This window comes from Neopelma chrysocephalum, unplaced genomic scaffold (genome assembly GCF_003984885.1).
Source record: "Neopelma chrysocephalum unplaced genomic scaffold, ASM398488v2 Primary Assembly neopelma1_59, whole genome shotgun sequence".
Taxonomy (NCBI): Eukaryota; Metazoa; Chordata; class Aves; order Passeriformes; family Pipridae; genus Neopelma; species Neopelma chrysocephalum.
In genome coordinates, this window is record NW_020897714.1 from 5,928,619 (window position 1) to 5,941,653 (window position 13,035).

The window sequence follows — 13,035 nt, forward strand, 5'->3', positions numbered from 1 at the left end:
AGCTGGTGTTCTGTGTTCAGTGCTTATTATGCTAATTGCCTGCATGAAGCAGTGGGAGTGAGGCATCAAACACCCCTCTGCAGCATGTCCCACTCTACTCCAAAAGCCATGGGGGAGGCTATGGCTGTCATTGGACGTACATGTTCTTTCTTCCTTAAGTCCTCAGTGTAATGGGGTAATCCAGTCAAGATCTAATACAGCATGAGAATTTAATTTTGACCAGAGGATTGCCAGCCTCGGAGATGTGAAAGCCTGTCACCTTCCTGGAACTGGGGAAAGCTGCGGCTGCCCAGATGAAATTCAGCACCTGCAGCTGAATTTGGTCTGAGGTTTCAAGAGAGATTTGTTTCCTTAACCTGTGGATTTCCCTTCTGTGCTGCTGCTGTAGTACCTTAGACTGGAAACTGTCCTTTAAGGAAAAGAAGCAATGTGAATTTTCTCTGCTGGATGCTTTCACAAAAGCCCAGAGCTTTAAATCTTGGAGTAAGCCAGACCTAAATACGAAAATGGTAAACTTCTATGGTACAAATGAAACTAGGTAATTAATTTTATATAGATGATAAATGCATGTATTTGTTTTTCTTACAGAAGCGTGGAGCCCTGAATAAACAAAGAGGAGAGAGTTAAGCACACATTCTCTGTTGTGAACAGTAAGTGACCAAGTTACATACTACAAAGTTAAACACTACTTGCACTTCCTTTTTTAAAATTTTTCATTGTTTCTTGTTCGCAGTTCTTTTAACGAGTGAAAGAAATTAGTGCAGTGACCATTTCTTCATTTTATCCAATGTGGTTTCATTTCACAGGAGTAGACTTTTATTACTCCTGTAATCATTTTAGGTAAGAGGCCCATAATCCACAGGATATGTCATCTCTGCCCATACTGAGATTATTGCCTTTTTCTTCTCAGTAAAAGTGATTGTAATAGAAACTGTGATAGATAGTACGAAGCTAAAAATAGCATTACACTAATATTTACTCACACTTGAAATTTTGGAGAAGAATGGATGTATCCCTGTAGTCTGATCCTGTTGGATCGGTGCAGGAGCAAGAGAGTTTTATGGGTTTGTGTTAACCACATAATCACTGACTAATTGTTCTGAACTGCCCTGGTCATAGCTGTGCTGCTCTTTTGACAGTACAGCCAATCTCAATGCACTGGCATTTGACAACTACAGCTTTTTAAAACATGAAGAAATTAAGACTACCTGCTGAGACAAGAAAATGAACCGTGTTTGTGTTGTGGATGATATTATTAGCATTGTCCTAGAAAAAAATCTTAGGCTGCTGGTGAAGTACCAGTCGTGACAAAGTAGAGAGGAGACACTGCTTTCATTGCCAATCCAAAGTAATATGCCCTGGGAAATGTAGCTGGTTATACGGGTGTATATATGGGTGAGTATTAAAAGGTGGCGTATCTTTTGAGAACCGAAGCAAATGGATATGTGTTAAGGCATTCAGGCATTTCTATTAATGGTTCCAACAAAACAGTTCCTCTGTGCTAGGTGCCAATAGAACCTGACTTTTTTGTGGTAGAAGATTGTGGATGATAAGTAACATGCAGAGAATTTGTGTTCGTTAGCACTATTCTACTTATAGAATATACATTTGACAGCATATCATGCAATTCAGTTTAAGGAATTTTATTGTCATATACAAAACCTCTATTCATTTAGCCAAACTGGCATATGGAACAGAGTAGTTTTACATAGAAATAAATTTTGACTAATTTTTGACAAGTAGTAAAAATAACACTCTTTGTTGGAAAAGAATGCATGTAAACCTCAATAGCAAAAAAATGCCCATTACCTCTCTGGGCAACCAAGTTTGATGATGAGTTTTAACATGAAAGGAAATGTGTTACATTTCACTGAAGCCAAGGACAACATAATACAAATTTGAAAATCTGTATGGTTATTTGTACAGTGTACTAAACTGTGCTAGCAGTAGGCGTCTTCTGGGTATATGGCAAATGATACATATGTTCCAGAGAATCATTAGGAAAAAAAAACAGTTTTAAAAAAATTCTCAAAACTCCTGTTTATCTATCCCTTTTAATTTTCCATTGCTTCTTCTATCAGTCATACTTTCCTTTCCTTTTCTCTTCTTTCCCCTTTGATTCCCATTGTTTATGTTCCCTACATGCTATCACACCTCTTGTCACCCTTTATCTTTCCATTTTTTTTGCCACATAGTCCGTCTTCTTGAATTTCATATTTTCGGCTCACATCTCCCACAAAGGGTTATCTCCTCTTCCTGTTGGCAGAGCTGCATTGCAGAGTGTTTCTGATCTTGGGCAGGTTTTGAGTTTGCTATTTGTAGGACCGAATAGACTAAGGGTGTTATTGGTATTATCAGGTAATAACGCACAGAATAATGCCATATACCTGTATCTGAGAAATTCACAGAGAGTTGCAACATAGTGTAGATATGGTAGAACTTTGGGAGTTGTTATTTAATACATGAGATACCTTCAACCTAATCAATTATGCTTTACTCCCCCTGGATCTTAAGTTTTGGCAGCATGTTACATGCATAAAAATTAGCAGTTCCAAGCAATGTGTATAATTCAACTGATATATGTATAGACCTGCTTGTAGAAAGTAAATTTTGCTACTGCAGACACTTGAAAATCTTCTCCCCTCTTGTATTCCTGTGTCAACTGGCCAGGACTGTTTCAGAATAGCATGAATTTATGTGTGTATAGTGAGAAAAAATTAATCAGATATTATTGGTGCTCCTTCAGATACAAATTCTCTCTCTTCCACTGGCAGAATAGGTTGACAGAACTTTTTCATTGAATCTATCAGTTAATTTTATCACTCATGGTATTATAATTATAAAGTACAAATAATCTAACAATGAATATATAATTTAAAAAATGAAACTCTACAGTCGTTATTTAACATTTGTAATGTGTAATTTATTTAACACTCTCTTTGGAATATACATGGGAAATTAGAATAATAAAACGGAAACAAAATTACACTTACCTCTCATCCATCATCAGTGAGGAGCAATTTTACCTGCTTGATCAGGCTATATATATTCATCCATGTGTGGAAATTCATGTATGCTACCTTTGGGTCTTCTTACCACACTCTTGAGAACTGTATGTTATTCGTACACTAAGAAACCAGTCACTCTTCTGACAGTAGGATTGATAAATTGGCATTGTGGATTTGTTTTAAAACACCTTTTTTCCCCCTCAACCTGAATTAAAATCTAAAATTTAAAATATCCAGTGATGTGAGGCAAAAAAAATATGGATTCCACATATAGGGAAAAAATAAAATATTGTTTTTATTTTTAAAAAAATAAAAGTCATAATTTATACTATGATTTGTGGGTTTTATTTGTTCTCAACTTTGTTTTAAATGAAGGGCCTTTGTCATTTGTCTTTGATATTGCAAAAGATTGACCTTATCCTTTGTGGAGCAGGTAAAAAATATTGCAACATGTGTTCCAAAAAAGGTGTCCATTGTCCTCAGATAGTCAGCAGCAACCACGTTTCGTCTGCCACAAACTTTATCAAATAATTGATATCTTTGGTGGCTGGTTATTAACACGTTTTTAATTATTCTTGTTTAATAAAGGCAAGTTCAAGTAATGTGACATAAATTAGGAGACTGCACAAGCAAAATGCTAATACAGAAGAAGCATGACCCAAAAAACACACTCTACTGTGAGCAGATGAGAGGAGACTTGGCCTGCTGAAAGTTACTGTATGGGCAGTTTGACTCCCATTTTGTGTAGAATAACTAAATTTATATTAGACTTACCATTAGCTCATGAGCATGCAGTATTACATTGTTTGCTCTAATATCTGTTTCAAAAGCTGCCATGTTTTATATTTTGCCATTTACCATATTATATCTACGGGTATGTAATGTACCAGAGATAAAGTCGCTAAATGAAGGATTTGCTGATTTTGGAAGTGTCAATTTTGTTTTTTCTACAAAAACTTTGTAAAAGTTGAATTTATGAGCATTCAAAAAGAAATGAGCCTGTTGATCCCCAGTGTTCTATACTAATACAGTAACCTTCCCTTACATTATGATTTCAGTCTTTCCTGCAATATAGTAATCTAGATGCAGCATGGAAGTGTCCTCCTTCCTTGTTTTTGCCATTCCCTCTCAGGTTTTGTCATTGAAAATTAAAATTCATGTCAATATGCTGCAGGCTTGGATAAAATTGTTCATTGGAGTGTTCCCACTACCTTAATTCTTTAATGAGGTTTCCCCCTAAATTAGTTTCAAGTTTGTTTTTTTTTCTCCCAGAGTAGAAGTATGAACTTCTGGTAAATTATATAATACCATGTCCATAATGTAAAGGTTCACAGAATATACCGAGTTGAAAGGGACACACAAGGATCATCAAGTCCAACCCTTAGCCCTTCACAGGACCATCTCCAAGAGTCGCACCAGATGCCTGAGAGTATTGTCCAAATGCTTCTTGAATTCTGTCAGGCTTGGTGCTGTGACCACTTCCCTGGGGAGCCTGTTCCAGTGCCCAACCACTCTGTGGGTGAAGAACATTTTTCTAACATCCAACATCAACCTTCCCTGACACAACTTCAGGCCATTCCCTTGGGTTCTGTCACTGGTCACGAGAGTGAAGAGATCCGTGTCTGCCCCCTCACCTTCCTCTCACAAGGAAGTTGTAGACTGCAATGAGGACTCCCCTCAGTCTCCTTCAGGCTGAACAGACCAAATGACTTCAGCCACTCCTCGTACGGCTTCCTCTCAAGGCCCTTCCCCATCTTTGTTGCCCTCCTTCGGACACTCTCTAAAAGCTTAATATCTTTCTTATATTGCAGTGCCCAAAACTGCACACAATATTCAAGGTGAGACAACACCAGTGCAGAGCAGAGCAGGACAATCCCCTCTCTCAACTGCCTGGTGATGCTTTTCCTGATGCCCCCAAGGACACGGTTGGCCCTCCTGACTGCCAGGGCACTGCTGACTCATATTCAACTTGCTGTCAACCAGGACCCTCAGGACCCTTTCCATGGCACTGCTTTCCAACATCTCATTCCATAGTCATACACATAACTAGGGTTGTTCTATCCCAGGTGCAGAATCCAGCACTGTCCCTTGTTGAACTTCATATGGTTGGTGATTACCCAGTCCTCTAATTTACTGAGGTCCCTCTGCAGGGCCTCCCTGCCTTCAAGGGAGTCAACAGCTCCTCCCAGTTTTGTGTCATCTGCAAACTTGCTTAGTATCCCTTCCAGTCCTGTGTCCAAGTCACTTATGAAGATGTTGAAGAGCACAGGGCCTAAGACACATCCCTAAGGAACCGCAGTAGTGACAGGTCACCAGTCTGATGTTACCCCATTCACTATTATCCTCTGTGCTTGACCCATGAGGCACTGCATGATATGTTTATGCAGCTGTGTGCTGGACATTTTACCAGAAGGATCCTGTGAGAGACAATATCAAAAGCTATACTGAAATCCAAAAGATTACATAAGCTGGCTTCCCTTGATCAATTTAGGTGGGTTACCTCATCATAAAAGAAAATCGAGTTTGATAAGCAGGACTTTCCTCTCATGAAGCCATGCTGGCTGTGACGGATGACACCGTTGTCTTACTGGTGTTTTTCAATACTTCCCAGAATAATCTTGTCCATAATTTTACCAGGCACTGAAGTGAGACTGACAGGCCTGTAGTTTCCAGAGTCCTTTTCTTGCCCTTATTGAAAATCAAGGTTGTTTATATTGACTCTGTTTTGGTTATCATGTTAAGATTATTGAGAGGAATATATTCTCTGTGGCTCCTATGCTTACAAAATTCTGTGCCTCAAAACTTCATTTTGGTGTTTTTTTTTAATCATTCCTGTATTGCAAACACAGCTTTGTGGTTTTTAATGTGAGATCTCTGACATGGATTTAGATTCTGTACTGCTTTGAAGTATGCTAGTTATGCAACCTGATTTTGCAAAGTAGCTCAGTGGTTGTAGTTCCCCAGGGCTTCAGTTTGTCATCTATCATTTTAGGACTGTGATTGATTACTCTCTACTATTTAATTTATCTACTGCAGCTTCTAAGCATTTTATTCAGTTGGTAAACACATGCTTTTCTAGACACATTTTCAAATGAGGTACTTCCAGGTACTCCAGAAGTCATGTAATCATTTTTTTCTCAGCTAGGAATTTAACCATTTGAGCCATTTAATGGTCTCCGTAAATTATTGGGTAATAGTTTGTCTATTACTTGGAAATTTTAAACTGGAAATCTGTGTTATATTTTTCATTTTTCAATGTTATTATATAAATTTATTCTTAAATACAAGTGTATTTACCAACTAATTATTTGCCCACCAAAAAACAGTGAAAGAAATGAGCACCTTTCGTAAGTGTAGGAGCCAAATGCATGGGCTGCTGCTGCAGTAGCTTTTAACCACCTTTGCACATGAGGTTTTAAAAGCAAAATATTTATTAGTGTTATTTGCTTGTAGGAATTTCATAAGCCAGCTTCAGTCAGTATGGTTAATGTGCTTATTCTCTTGTGTCATGTACTGTGTTCCTGTACTGTCATTTGCTATATTGAAACATAACATTGAATATCAACTTGACTGATTTTAAATCAGACTCTTTCAGAGTAACATTGTTTCCATTTAAAAAAGGGTTGGTTTTTTTGCGTTAAGTCTTACTGTGTGTACACATTGCAGCAGTTTTATGCCATTACTGGGGCAACTCTCAAGAAGCTACTATAATGAACGAACTACTTCTATGATCCACATATCAAGGAACTTTTAATGTCACATTTTCTTTGCTACTGCAGTTTTTATTATGGCTCTGCATATTTTTGAATGGGTATGTTGATATTTTGTTCTGTTTGGGATTTTTTACTTTTAGTTACTGTCTTTAATATTTGTGATTAAAATCTCTCAGTAAGAAGAATTATAGTATCATCATAATGCAGCTTTGCTGATTTGATATCTGCTGTTGTACTCCATTGTCTAAATACAATCAAACAAAATTAGTAGACATCTGCAGTGTTGCAGGCTTTTGGGGAGTAAATTGGTGTTCTTTTTTTTGTAATTCTTAATCTTTTTGCACAATCTGCTTTTGAAGACTACCAGGTTTGCTTCAGATATGTATCTTAGTAATCCCTGGTAGGTCACTTCCAGCGCACATTTACGTACAGAACTCGAGACAGCCTGTTCTGTCACTGTTCTTGTAGTGACTTATGCATTGATTAGGAACTAAGAGGATAGACTTTCTTGTCAACTCCACTGTTTTGCATTTATGGTACATGAAGGTTAACTCAAAAAATAACTCATATGATACAAGTGATTACGTACATACAGGTTTAGATAACTCCACAGTATGGAGTTGGCAATTACAGCTGACATTATTTGGCAGTTTTGGATCCTCTCTGAGAATGACTTTGCTCTTCAGTGATGATTTTTTGTTTCCTTCTTTCAATGTTTCATACTGTAAGTCTTATTTCAAAGACATACAGCCATCGTAAACATCACATTTTGACAGCTTTCCTTATGTGAACAAAATTCATTCAGGAGAGTTTATTCAAAAATGAGAAAATATGCATCTTAGACCTGTTTACAATTATAAGTTACAACTATATTGACATCTACCTCTGAAAATGCAAAGTAAAAGGAAATTTAGTAATTTTCCCATGTGTACAAAAAGGTTTTGTGAAGCCATTATCAAAGGTAGCTCATAAAATGTGTTTTCTGATGTTAATCTTCTGTGTTTATATTAATATCTGAAGTACGTGAAAACAGACACTGTAGAATTTTTCTTGCAGTAAACAATCTTGAAAATACAAAATTCCAAATTAAGTATATTTGTAAAAGCATGATTTCTTGTATTTTTGGGCAGGGAGTATATACATTGGAAAAGCTAGAAAGTAGGAGTAATTAGGAGTGCTCTGGAATATATCAAGTATCTGCAGTGTGCCGCTGCTTTACCTTCAGTTTATACTGCAAGCTGAAGAGGCAGAGACGTGGTTTTGCTGTGAGAGGAGCCTCTGAACAAATGCTCTTAGAGCAATATTGATTGACGTATTTCATACTTGTGACTCTTGTAGCTATACTAATTAATGGAACAACAATGCTTTGAGCCGAAGGCATAAGTTTTCGAACACAGAGTTCATAAAGTGCATAACATTAGGCCAGGTTTCCAGTCTCACCAGTTAAAATGCTTTAGTTAAGCCATTAAAGATACCAGGATTCTATTTGTTCCATGAGCCTTGTATTTGGGAGTTTTTCTCATTACTTCCCAATTTTCATACCTGCTTCAGTGCCTCCAAAATCTCAAGGTTTAGAAGTGTATTTTTTTATTGAAAGGTGAGATTTTCATTCAATCACATGGATCCAGGAGCTGGGGCTTCGAAGGATAACTTCCAAACATTTATTGCAAAGTCTGGTTGTAGTGTGTAAAATGCATTTTAGCCTGGAGGTCTCTGCTAGTACCGCACAGCAGTACACTTTGATCTTTCACATAATAGGTCTTCCAATACCTTTTCATTTCTAACAGAAATAGTGCCCAGGCTGCTCTTATACTATAAGCCTATTTCACTCATCCTTATAAGTTGTGATGCCAAGTGAGAACATTGGTTTTAGGAAGAAGGATGAAAAAAAAGAAATAAATGTCATTTAGACTGTGCAACCTTTTAACCATTTGTGATCGGATTTTGCTCTTAGAAACATGTCTCAGTGTTTGATTCTTTAGTTTAAATGAATTATTAACACAGACAGGTTTTATTTAAAGTTCTAATTTTACTTCAGGGGGAATAACTTTAAAAACTCTAAACTGCATTAAACAATTGGTTAATAAACCACTAGCTATTGAACTATTAATTGTTTATCCTGTAGTGATTCCTTTTGGAGAGTTATGGTCTATTGGGCAAAAATGCACTTAGGTAGGTTTTAAAATGGGAATTTATAATTTTGTGCTTAAACATTTCTCAAGGAGAATAGAATCAGTAGCTTTGATACTGAAATTTTCCAAAGATTTTTTCGTTGACGTAAGCGACTTGCTTAAACCCTCTTGAGTAGCTTTCCTTTTAAAAATCGATATGGTGGAACATAGTAACTTTGCAGGGGGGTTGAAATTTGCTCCTGTGGTGAGATTGATAGTATTGTTACTGGCATGAAAAGAATAAGCTCTTACCATCTCAGTGTTGCAAAGACCTTGAAGAACTACAGAACTATGTACTGCTGTTACTCGTTATTTTGCAGACTCTGAGATTATTCTAAATATTGATTCCTCCAGCAGGTCATACTTCTTAGATGGTGCCAGTGTGTTTGAGAAATGTGTTCATCAGTACCTAATTATTTTTGATAAATGTAAAATTAAACTGAAATTATATCTGTTATTAAGGAACTGTCTTCAAAAAAAAAAATTAGCTTACTCTGTCTTTCCTAATCTTGAAAATACCTGTATAAGACTGTGAATAAATCCGACAGACATCAAACAGAGTTTCTTGCTGCCTTTTTTACTAATATAAATTTTCCTTGCCTCCCCTATTCATTCTCCTGGGAAAAAAATCAGCCTTTACAAGCCTGAATAATGAGATGGGGTTAGGGAAGAGGAAAGCTCTGGAATGATTATACTACTCTGCTGCATACTCTTATGACATATAGCCCCATATTGTTTCTGTTTCTGACTCTTCTTTCTCTTTTCATTTTTTATTCATATACCCATGTTTCTCCCCTTACTGTTGTCTTATTGGCAGCTGTACCTAAGTCATATTATCACAGAATCATTTGGGTTGGAAAGGACCTTGAAATCATCTAGTTTGAATCTCCCTGTCATGGACAGAGACACCTTTCACTAGATCAGGTTGCTCCAAAGCCCTATCTAACCTGACCTTGAACTCTTCAAGGATGAACTCTAAATGAGGAGTCCACAGCTTCTCTGGGCAACCTGTTCCAGTGTCTCACCACCCTCACATTGAAGAATTTCTTCCTGATACATAATCTAAACCTCTACTCTTTCAGCTTAAGGCCATTCCCCCTCATCCTATCACAACATGCCCTTTTAAAAAGTCCCTCTCCAGCATTCTTGTAGGCTCCCTTTAGGTACTGGAAGGTGCTATAAGGTCTCCCCAGAGCCTTCTCTTCTCCAGGCTGACCAATCCCAATTCTATCAGCCTGTCCTCACAGGAGAGGTGCTCCAGCCCTCTGCTCATCTTTGTGGCCCTCCTCTGGATATGCCTATTAAATCTTAGTTTCCCTTCTAGAGCTACCTTGATCATACTCTTCTGAAAAAGACCCCTCATTACACAGTGTCACTTAATTTGTTTTCTTGTAGTTCCCATAGTTCTTGATCTTCTTCATAATAGGGCTTTCAAAAAGATAACAATAGAGATAAAATACATCGTACATATCTCCTAGAGTGCTGTAGATTGTGACTGACTTTGCAAAGAGGGGCTCAAGCTGAGTTGGTACCTGTTTATGGGATCAGCAATGTGTCTAGACATAAAGTACTTGTTTTTGTATGTACGTTCCTTCCTCCTCATGCTCAGATATCTTATTGTTGTATTATAGAACAGTGAGTGAACCTGAGGTTTGTACCTTTTCCCTCTGTGTTTGTTTCTTTAACATAAGCTCAGAGCTCTTTGGGTATCTCTTTATCCCAGTCAGCAAGCTGTCATTGTAGCTTTGCTTCTATTTTTATTTCCTTTTCTGTCTACTGTGGGTATGGGATAATGCTACATTACTTCAGATTGGACACAGTAAATTAACTTATAAATGATATATGAATACATTATCTCCGTGCCTTTTTTTGGTTTTTAAACCCTTAGCTTTAGCATGTAGTGCTTTCTCCAAATTATCTGGGTATAGCACGCTATGTCTGATCTGTCTGAAGAGCCTCTGTTTTCTGCTGATTAGATATTTTACTAAGAGCACCAAAAAACCCCCATGTTTGTGTTTCTTTCCCTCTTGGATGCATGTGTGTGTGCTTTCTCGCTTCCACTCTCTCTCTCAGTTTTTTTCCTCTGCTTTGCTGGAACGTTATGTCCTCAGTTGTCAAATTGCTTTCTCTCAACTGAAATTCCAAAACTGAATTGAAAGAAATCAAACCAGAAACTCTGGAAAATTATTAATTTATGCAGTGAAACTGAATTTTATGAATCTTAAATGGAAAAAAAAGTGTATTATTTAAAAAATACAGTATTAGGCTTGTGAAAAGGAATCTCTAATATTTAGCATATAAAAAAGGAAATGTAGTGAGAAGATTATGAAACCTTGAGGGGTTATTTGAATAATCAGCTTGTTTCTACAGAATAAATAAAGCTCTGTTTTATCAATCCTAATTGTCCCTTTATTTTTAGCAATATATTATATTGGATTTACAGCATCTCTTTTACATTAGCTTCGCAGGAACATCACCAAAATGCAAGCATCAGTCAGCTTGTGCTACAGATACAGTCTGAAAATAAATTTGAATTATTAAGCAAGGTGTTGTTTTTCAGAAACAGCACATCCACTTCTATGTAGTATCAATAGGAGACTTTAAAAATTGTGTACAGGGTTCAATAAACTGTTGAACAGTCTATATACTGACTGATGAACTGGTTTTGTGAGTTAATCTTTTGGTCAGTAAAAGAGAAAGAGACAGGTTATGAGCTATAGATTATCATGAATTGCACGGTAGAGGGAAAGCAGTTAACACTAGAACTGTATGACAACTGTGAATCGCTGCTTCTTAAAAAAACCATGGCTACGAAGATGCATTGAAGCCTTCTTTAAGGATTCTCTAAATAGTTGATGATTGAGATATGAGTAAAGGCATTTCCATAACACTCGACCCCACTGTGTTGCCAGACTTAATGTATGGCTTTCAGGAGATGAGTCATCATAGACCAATACATGACTGTTTAGCCTTGCCTGTTCCTGGATGTGTATTCTGGCTACCAGAATGTTGCTTCATCAGTTTTTTTTAGCTTAGAAGTACAATGTAAGGGCTGTCACATCTTCTTTAGCAGGAAGTTATGGCAGGGTAATTTTGGACAATTCATGGAACTGCTTGGAACTCATCAATTTAGAATGGCCAGAGATGTGTCAGTTTATTTTCTACTATGGTGCAACCCGCCTTATGAAACTTATCTCAATCTGGGGATTTAGAAACACTTTTAAGGAGATAATATTTATATATAAGCTTCCTTAAAGTAATTGAAGTATAGTTAGCACTTCTCATGGGAATAAGAAGGAGAAGCAGATGAACACTGGCTTTCAGTCACAATTTTAGATGTCACAAACAATCAAACACTCGACTAGTCCAAGAAAAAAAAACACCAAAATTAGACATCAGGAGATGTCAGAATGTTTCTAAATAGAAACACTCATCAACTGTCACGGTGACGACTTTTTAAGTTCAGTTATCATGTTTGAACTTGGTGTGGTGCCAGTAAAAAGGATTTGCTCATTTATTTTTAAGGCATCAGAATATTTCTTAGGCCACATGTAGAAATAGTTAGAAAATATACTAGGCTGTACTGAACAGAAAAAAAAATGAATTATGTACTTGCAGTGATAATACAGAACAGGAAAGATGAAAGATCACATTATTTAGATTTAAAAGGATTCCACATAGGCATTCATTTAAGATATTTAATACATGTATTATGTATTAATTCATACTTCTCTTACTTCTCTGATTGTGTGAAATTTATTTGGTTGCCTAGAATTTGACTTGTACCATCGATTTATCTCAGAAAGGGCAATAGATTGAAATTAAAGAAATAAGGGTGAGCAGGATGATGTTCTTTGGTAAGTTAAGAGGTAATAGTATATGTAAGAAAAGAAGAGGCCCAAGAATTGCATTCTGAAGGCTGAATATTTATTTATTTACACTTAAAAGATGTAATGAAAAAGATATTTTTTACTGGTACTTTAGATATATTGGTAAACAAGAGAAATGGCAACTCAGAGTTAGAAGAGAAGGTACAGATTTTCTCAACATACTATTAAGCTCCTCTAGATACCCTGATGAAAAATTGCTACTAGTTGGTTCTCTTGTCGTTGCCTAGACCTTCAGTATATTTTCTGTAGAACT

At 36.7% G+C, this 13,035-nt stretch overlaps 1 protein-coding gene across 3 annotated transcripts in view; it reads left to right on the forward strand.

Moving 5' to 3' along the window:
* SYT1 (synaptotagmin 1) overlaps positions 1-13,035 on the forward strand; it is a 364,604-nt gene that overhangs the window by 132,293 nt on the left and 219,276 nt on the right. For all 3 annotated transcript variants that reach the window (XM_027679772.1, XM_027679770.1, XM_027679771.1), the window contains one exon: positions 589-650. The gene's annotated coding sequence lies outside the window, so the exon portion shown is untranslated. The remainder of the gene's footprint in view (positions 1-588; positions 651-13,035) is intronic.